We start from the raw sequence: 7,942 nt of genomic DNA, 5'->3' as shown, positions 1-7,942 counted from the left end.
AATGTTCTATGAAATTGACCAGTTATTTATTTATCTATACTAATATTCTGCCGTCGTAAATGTAAACACAGTAACTTAAGTTACTGTGTTTATAGTTTGTTTAGTTCTTTGGAATCAGGAGACCGCGGGCTATTTGAGAAAGTTTTCGGTTTGTTTGTACGATAGATAGTTACCGAAATACATTAAATAAAAACACAGTATTTTTACAAAAAAAACATTTTTTTAATAAAAAATACAGTATCTGTGTTATTTTAAATTAAATAACAGTATCTCACTACTAACTGTGTTTTTTTAACGTGAATAGATTTTAATTTTTCTTTTTTTGCTTGATTATAACACGGCTTCTTTAGTTACTGTGATTGCGTATAAAATATTGTTCAAAAATAAACAACAAATACTTAAATAAATCACAGTATCTCATTTACTGTATTACTGATTTTATACGTATTTCTAAGAAACATAGTTATAACACAGTATGTACATACTTACTGTGTCGTAATTCCCCTAATGTTAATATCTTTACAAAGTTACAACACAGTAATAGGTAAAACTTGGTTACAACACAGTAACCGTTGAGTTACCGTGTTGTAACTTAAAAAAGAAAAAAATATTATATTATTACCCTAGCTTAAAACACATTATCTAATTTTATTATTTATACAATAATAATATACTAGATATATATATACAGAATCAAAGATTTAACTATATACTAACATTAAAAGTTGCATGAATTAATATACAATAATTAGTATCTTCATGAGAGCAAAAATTAACCATTAAACTTCAACCGCGTTTTTCTCAAAACGCATATTTTGAAGTTACTGTGTTTAGATTTACGACGGCAGTATTATAAAGCTGAAGAGTTAGTTTGTTTGTTTGAACGCGCTAATCTCAGGAACTACTGGTCCGATTTGAAAAATTCTTTCAGTGTTAGATAGCTCATTTATCGAAGGCTATAGGCTATATATCATCGTGCTAAGACCAATAGGAGCAGAGTACCAGTAAAAATGTTACAAAAACGGGGAAAATTATAACCCTTTCTCTTTTACGTGACGCAAGCAAAGTTGCGCGGGTCAGCTAGTTTCTCATATGGTTAGCAGTGATAGCTGGTTTAAGATGACTATAACACACCAATGATTTTTGGAAGTTATGTGTGTACTAGAAATAATTATCAGTTGTTCCAACGGTGAAGGAAAACATCGTGAGGAAACCTTGCATGCCTGAGAGTTCTTTAGAACAATTCTTGAAGGCACGTAAAGTCCCCAACCCACAATTGGCCAGCGTGCTGGACTCAAGGCCTAACCTCTCCCTCATAACGGGAGGAGACCCTTGCCCATCAGTGGGACAGTGATGGGTTAAATTAAATACATTTATTATGTGAATCATTGATTGAAGTCATGTCTCGACTAAAGTTGCTTTAATTACTCATTTCGTAATACACATAGCAATGTCACTACTCATGATTAATTAAACTAAACGTTTTAACTTACAGCGATTATCTACGACCTAGTTTTGATACAAATTACTTGAAATCATTCATTAATTTAGGTCAAATGTTGACACTTGTAAGTTGTTACGATTACTGAATCTAAAACTGCCTTGAAAAGGAGGACGTATTTCAATCGCCAAATAATTTATCTATACTGAAGAAGAAGAAAGCTAAAGAGTTTGTTTGTTTCATTGATCGTGCTTATTTCAGGATATACTGGAACGGTTCGTATTGAATATAATATTTTTGTGATGAATAGTCTTATAATTGATGAAGGCTATATAAATACTAAAGTCCAGGCAAACCAAGTCACGGGCCACCGTTAGTTTACCATGTGGTTAACACAATTTTATCATGTCAGGAGCCAACAATCAGTAATATAAACTTCAGTTTGGCTTGAAAGAAATTATTACAAGGTTTCAATCCATTCCGTATTATTCTTTTTTAAAAAGTTAATCATTATGAGTCATGTGGTTTCTGGTTTCTCCCGATGACGTAGACCAGTGAGGACTTCGGGTAGTTAGCAATGCACTTGGGTTCAACCTCGCTTTAGTTAAAACAGTTCAATGACCTTAATAACCTCTAAGCCGAATCCGGCTGCGGCAACGAACAATGCAGGCTGTTTATCACGTATCTCAGTTGACAACGATTTAATTTTCTCTCATAGATTATGGTGATAAACACATTACATCTAAGCAGCAATGTACAGTTGTCAACTGAGATACGTGATACGCATATAGGACTTGGTTTAGTGTCCAAGCACAGTACCTACACAGGTGCACTCTCTATTCCTTCACTCCCATTGCCCGTACGTACGGGACGTATAACTGACAACACCAGCAAGAGGTCAGGCGCAGGATCGGCGTCTTTACGTGCTCTAAGCGTTTTAATACTGCTCAAGTGAATGTACCCTAATGTCAATTTTACTCATCCGATAAACGACCTTTAAGTTACTTAGCCTCAGTCAGAAGGACAAGCCTCAAGTTTCATTACAAATAAACCAAGTATAGCCCTTTGGGTGGCTTACTACTTTGCCCCTAAATCTCTCACAAAGAAAGATCGACAACCCGTGTGCAATTGCAATAAAAAGGTAGTTAAATTAACTACTCATAGAACTGTAAACTAGAAATACTAGTTAATTCTTAAAACTTGCTTTCCTCGAGGGAATAACCATCTGCATACGTCATGAACATAACTCACTAAACTTGTCATTCTTGTTTGAATATTTAATTTGCACACGTCAAAACGTTTTGTTGTTTCTTTTATCTTATAAAGGAACTATCTAAAGTCGGTCGGCTCGATTGCAAGTTGTCGTGCTGTAATTGATGCCCGGAGTTAGGTTTGTAAGTTCAGGCCGTATACCTCCATGCCTTAGAGCGCACGCATAAACCGTCGGCCCTGCACATGAATTCTCACTCGTTGTTGGTTAATGTCCCACCGGACTAGGAGGATTAAGGAATAGAGTGTAGTACCTAGTAGGTGCGTTTTCCTGGTATTCATTAAAACATGAAACAAAAGAACTATCTATGTGCTCTCAGATCGGAAACCAGTATCGAATTTCTCGATAGCTAGCCAGTTGTCGATAGTTAATAGTGGTAGAGAATCGAGCTACAGGCATGATGTTTTGAAAAAATAGTTTAAACGATACATAACTACATTTATTTCATCTTTAAGGAAAGGTTAAAACCATACATCTCAGGTCGTTTAATTACTTTACAATAAGTGAATTAGCAAACGATGATTAAATATTGATTGTTAATTACTCACGACCTTTAAGAACCGGTCAAGCGTGTGTGGGAGTATTTATTATAATGATATATCATTTATTTATTATACTAATAGTTATACGCAAAAGATTTTTGCAATTACGCTTTAGTTTTAAAAGAACTAAATTGGTAGTAAGTTGGCTATTGTATTTTAGAAAGACCCGATTGTCTGCAACCATCGACAACCAAGTAGCCAACTGACTGACTGACTGGCTGACATAGTGATCAATCAATATACAGCCAAAACCACTGGAACGATTGAGCTGAAATTTGGTATCCAGGTAAATGTAATGACGTAAGCATACGCTAAGAAAAGGTTTTGATGGTTTCTACCTCTAAAGTAATAAAATAGGGGATGAAAGTTTGTATAAAAATTCTGTTCTAAGTAAACAAACGTATAAAAGTGGCTTCCCTTTAACCCTATTTTGCCGTATTTTTGGCGTATTTTGAACTTCAATTTCTACAAATAAAAATAATTTACTCTGGGTCTTAACCCTTCCATTGTTCAGCAGGAGACCCATGCCCAGCAGTGGGATAGTCTCGATTTATGAAAAAGAAGAAATGAATTTGGATTTTGAATTACTGTCCCATAGAGTATAACAATTTTTACAATGAAACAAACATAGCACGCGATTTTTGAAGCGTTTTAAAACATAAAGTAACAAGTTTTTTATCAGTAGCTGCTCAAAGATGGTTGTAATGTTTTATAAGATATATTATAGATGTTCGCAGAATTTTGTGATATTTGTTTAGTAAATTACGTCATTGTAATGTTTGAGTTTTTCATGATTTCAAGTATACGTGAGAAGAAAATATGGTAATTTTTCCTTCTACCTCAATCTGTGGTTGTGAAGTAATTTGCTAGTGTAAAGATGTGACTGTAAGGAAACGAATCTAGAATTATGGGCAGTAGTTTCCTTTGTGGTCTGGATGGTAGAGTATACGACTGCTGACTACAAGGTCTTGGGTTGAATTCCCGGGCGAAGTATTCATTGATCTGCTAACTTAAATTAGAATATTCTCATTAGTAGCCCGGAGTTTGGTAACAGGCCCGGTAGATGCCATTAATTAGTTTTTAATTGTCTAGTGCCTAGCTATCCCGATTTATGAGATCAAACCTTGTGATAGAAGGACAGCGAAGTCTAGTTATAATAAAGGCCTTAATGTTTGGGTACGATCACCAAAAAAAATAGTAACATTTCCAGCTCAACCAGAAACTAGCTTGAAGTGTTAAGCCCGTAAATTACTTGATTACCAATTACCTTACCTACTTGATAATTAATAAAAATTCTCAGTATCCGCCAGATAAATAAAACGCAATATAAAAGTAGGTCACTTGTTACTTCCCTACTCTCTCTTTCTGGGTAAACGGGTAAAACAGTCACGTAAAATACCCAGAAAGAAGGATAAATGTATCAAAACTGCATGCGTAATGCAACCATTTTAAAAACTTATTCCTTTTACTGATCAATCATGAAAACGGTTAATTAAATAAAATTAATGGCAAACAGGTGTAAACTGAGGTGTATGAACTCCCGCGTTTCGCCATTCATATTGTTTATCAGATATGTAATATTCCATTTTACTAAATACCCTAATTGAAATAAGAATATTTGTTAATATTACTAGTGGCACCAACGGTAGATTAGCACCTTGTCCGACCCGGGAATCGCTGAGTCCTTGAGATCAGCAGTCTTATAAAATGCCGAACAAGCCACAAAGACAGAAATAAGATGATGACTATTTAGACAACATCGTTAATTAGTACTAGTTTTGTGTCGTAGCGACATTATTCAGAACATCACTCATAGTGCACTTAAATATCCCTATGACATCACTAGAATTACGTATAGAGGGATTATCCAATGACATAAAACTAATTGTTTTAAAATGAAGTAGAGTACAGTCAACTTGGGTGACTTTGAATCATTTGGGTAACATTGAACGTGGGAATTTGAACTAGTTTCGATTATATTTTTATATGAAACCAATACAATATTGATAAAGATTAATTTTAGTTTTGCAAACTTTTATCAATTGTGTTGGTTTCATATTCAATGTTACCCAAATGATTCAAAGTTACCCAAGTTGACTGTACAACGAGTCTTCTATTACCTGCATTATTAAACTTAACATCGATTCGTAGTACAACATATAAACACAATTAAATTAAATTCCAAGGATTATCTTATTCATAATGTAAATGTAACTAATCCATCTTGCTTGACCACTAATTCAATTAGCATGCCGCCCACAATACTTTAAGACAGGCGCCCACTGCTTGCACGACTTGCAAGGGATTTTTATATAACCAATAATATATCTTTTGTCTTTAGGTACACACTCCTATGGGAAATAAGGCGTGTTTTTATGTATGTGCATAATAAGAGTATGTATGCAATAATATAAATTAGCAGATAATAAAGTTTCAATATCATGCTATCTGTACGCACCGAGAAGATCTCATGCCAGTAATATGCTTTGAAAGTTGGTACCCGTAACCCGCGGGATGCTTAGCATCTCTAAGAATGCGTGTCTTGTGCCTTAGCAAGCCTCAGGCGTCACGGCGTTTCAAAAAATATATAGTACAGTGCCTCGATTCTCTACTACTATCGACTACCGACAACCGAACTGTCATCGAGAAATTTTGTATGAAAATCTGATCAGCGCCTCTGACGGGCGTCGTAGGAAACATTTTGGCAGTACATTCTAAATGTCAAAATTCGATAGCTAGCCGGTTGTCGGTAGTCGATAGTGGTAGAGAATCGAGGTACAGTACACATATAGTAGTACATTTCATGCCGAAGGATGTGGCATAAAAATTGGTATAAAAGCTTTTAAAGATAGTATTGGCTTAACGACTTTTATCTTATTAGACAACAACCGGGACCGACTTTTTACGTGCTCTCCGAAGCACGGAGACGCCCAGCTCAAATACCACTATACACCGCGCCAACAGATCGTTGTCAGGCTGGTGAGCACAACTGGCTATGGGCGCCAAACGAACTCTTTCTATGCCGTGGGCGGCAGGCCTTAGTCAGGACACGTAACATTCGACCAACGTCACTAAACTCCAATAAATCGCTGCAGTTTTATTTGTCAAGGAAATAAACACTAAATCGTTGCATTTTCCGTGATTCTAGTCATTTGTGTAAGGTTTCTGACTAACAGGATACGAGGTGGACATTTTCATAGTGTTATTCATAGGTTTCGCCTTGAATTTACCACGAATTAACACTAGGTGCAGAAGTCTAATCCTGTTCATATTGCGCTAAATGCCTACACAAACCCATGAAAGGACGTGTTCCCATCTCAGTGCATCATGGTACTGGACTTTGCTTTTGTAAAGAACGTAATAAAAATCTTTCGATTCTGTAAAAATGCCGTTCAATGAATGATGAATGACTATTGAAACGGACTACTATATAATTAATGGTTTACGTATAGTATTTAGCAGGCAATACCATTAAACAAACAGCTAGAATCCCTAAACTTAGAAACTAGGTTAAGTACTTTTCAACTTCTAAAGTCATATATCTATACTAATATTATAAATGCGAAAATAACTCTGTCTGTCTGTTACTCAATCACACCTAAACTACTGAACCAATTTGCATGGAGATATTTTGATACCCGAGAAAGGACATAAGCTACTTTTTACCCCGGGAAAATGACGCATTCCTAGGGGAAAATTCAGATGGCGGACGAAGTCGCCGGTAAAAGCTAGTTTATTATATTATACAGTTCTTAACAGATACGTGTAGCTTACCTATGATTTTTTATGTTTCTCTAAAAATACTTTGTAAAAATAGATTATACGCAGCAAAAAGCATTAAAATTGTAATTCTCTTCTGATCTTTCATAATCTATAGTTATTGTAAATTATGTTGCAATATTATAAATATCGACACTGAATTTGTCACGTAAGCCCGTGAAAGGCAACACTGAGTAAGGACTTATAACTACTAGGAAACGTTGATTGATTAATAGACAGGTACTAAATAATACTACCCCTAAAAGGTAGCTTAGTCACTTATGATTAAAGAATTACTCAGAAAAGGAAAGGGTAAAGAAATAATTGCAAATATCGGTATTACTATGGCAGTGGTTCTCGATACTGATAGGAAATGATAAGCATACAATACAAGGTATTATTTATTCTACTTCCGAGTAATCTATATATTTATATAAAAATGAATTGCTGTTCGTTAGTCTCGCTAAAACTCGTGAACGTCCGGACCGATTTGGTTAATTATGGTTTTAAATTAATTGTGGAAGTCCAGAGATGGTGTAAAAGATGAGTAAATTTGAAAATGCGCGGTATTAAATAAAAACAAGAAAGCGTGAGCGGGGCTGCGCGGGTAAGCTAGTTAATAATGAAAATACAAACAAATGTGGTGATATGTGGAAGTATAAATAGGTTATAAACGCAAAAACTACAAAATTAAAAAAAATATTGCTCAAAGATAAGTTTTTAACCTAGGTAATCACGTAATTTTTGTATTACATAGGTATTAGGTACATACAATTACGCTGCTTCCCATCGGATGTGCAAAGACCAAAGAACACAACTTGATCCTATCGTTGTGTTTTTGACACGCGGAAAAATCACTGGTAAAAATTAGTTTACATAATACAATTACACGAATGTGTGTTTGGCTTAGGTACTAGTCTGTAACATTAC

This window comes from Anticarsia gemmatalis, chromosome 21 (genome assembly GCF_050436995.1).
Source record: "Anticarsia gemmatalis isolate Benzon Research Colony breed Stoneville strain chromosome 21, ilAntGemm2 primary, whole genome shotgun sequence".
NCBI classification, from domain to species: domain Eukaryota; kingdom Metazoa; phylum Arthropoda; class Insecta; order Lepidoptera; family Erebidae; genus Anticarsia; species Anticarsia gemmatalis.
This window is presented reverse-complemented; position numbering follows the sequence as displayed.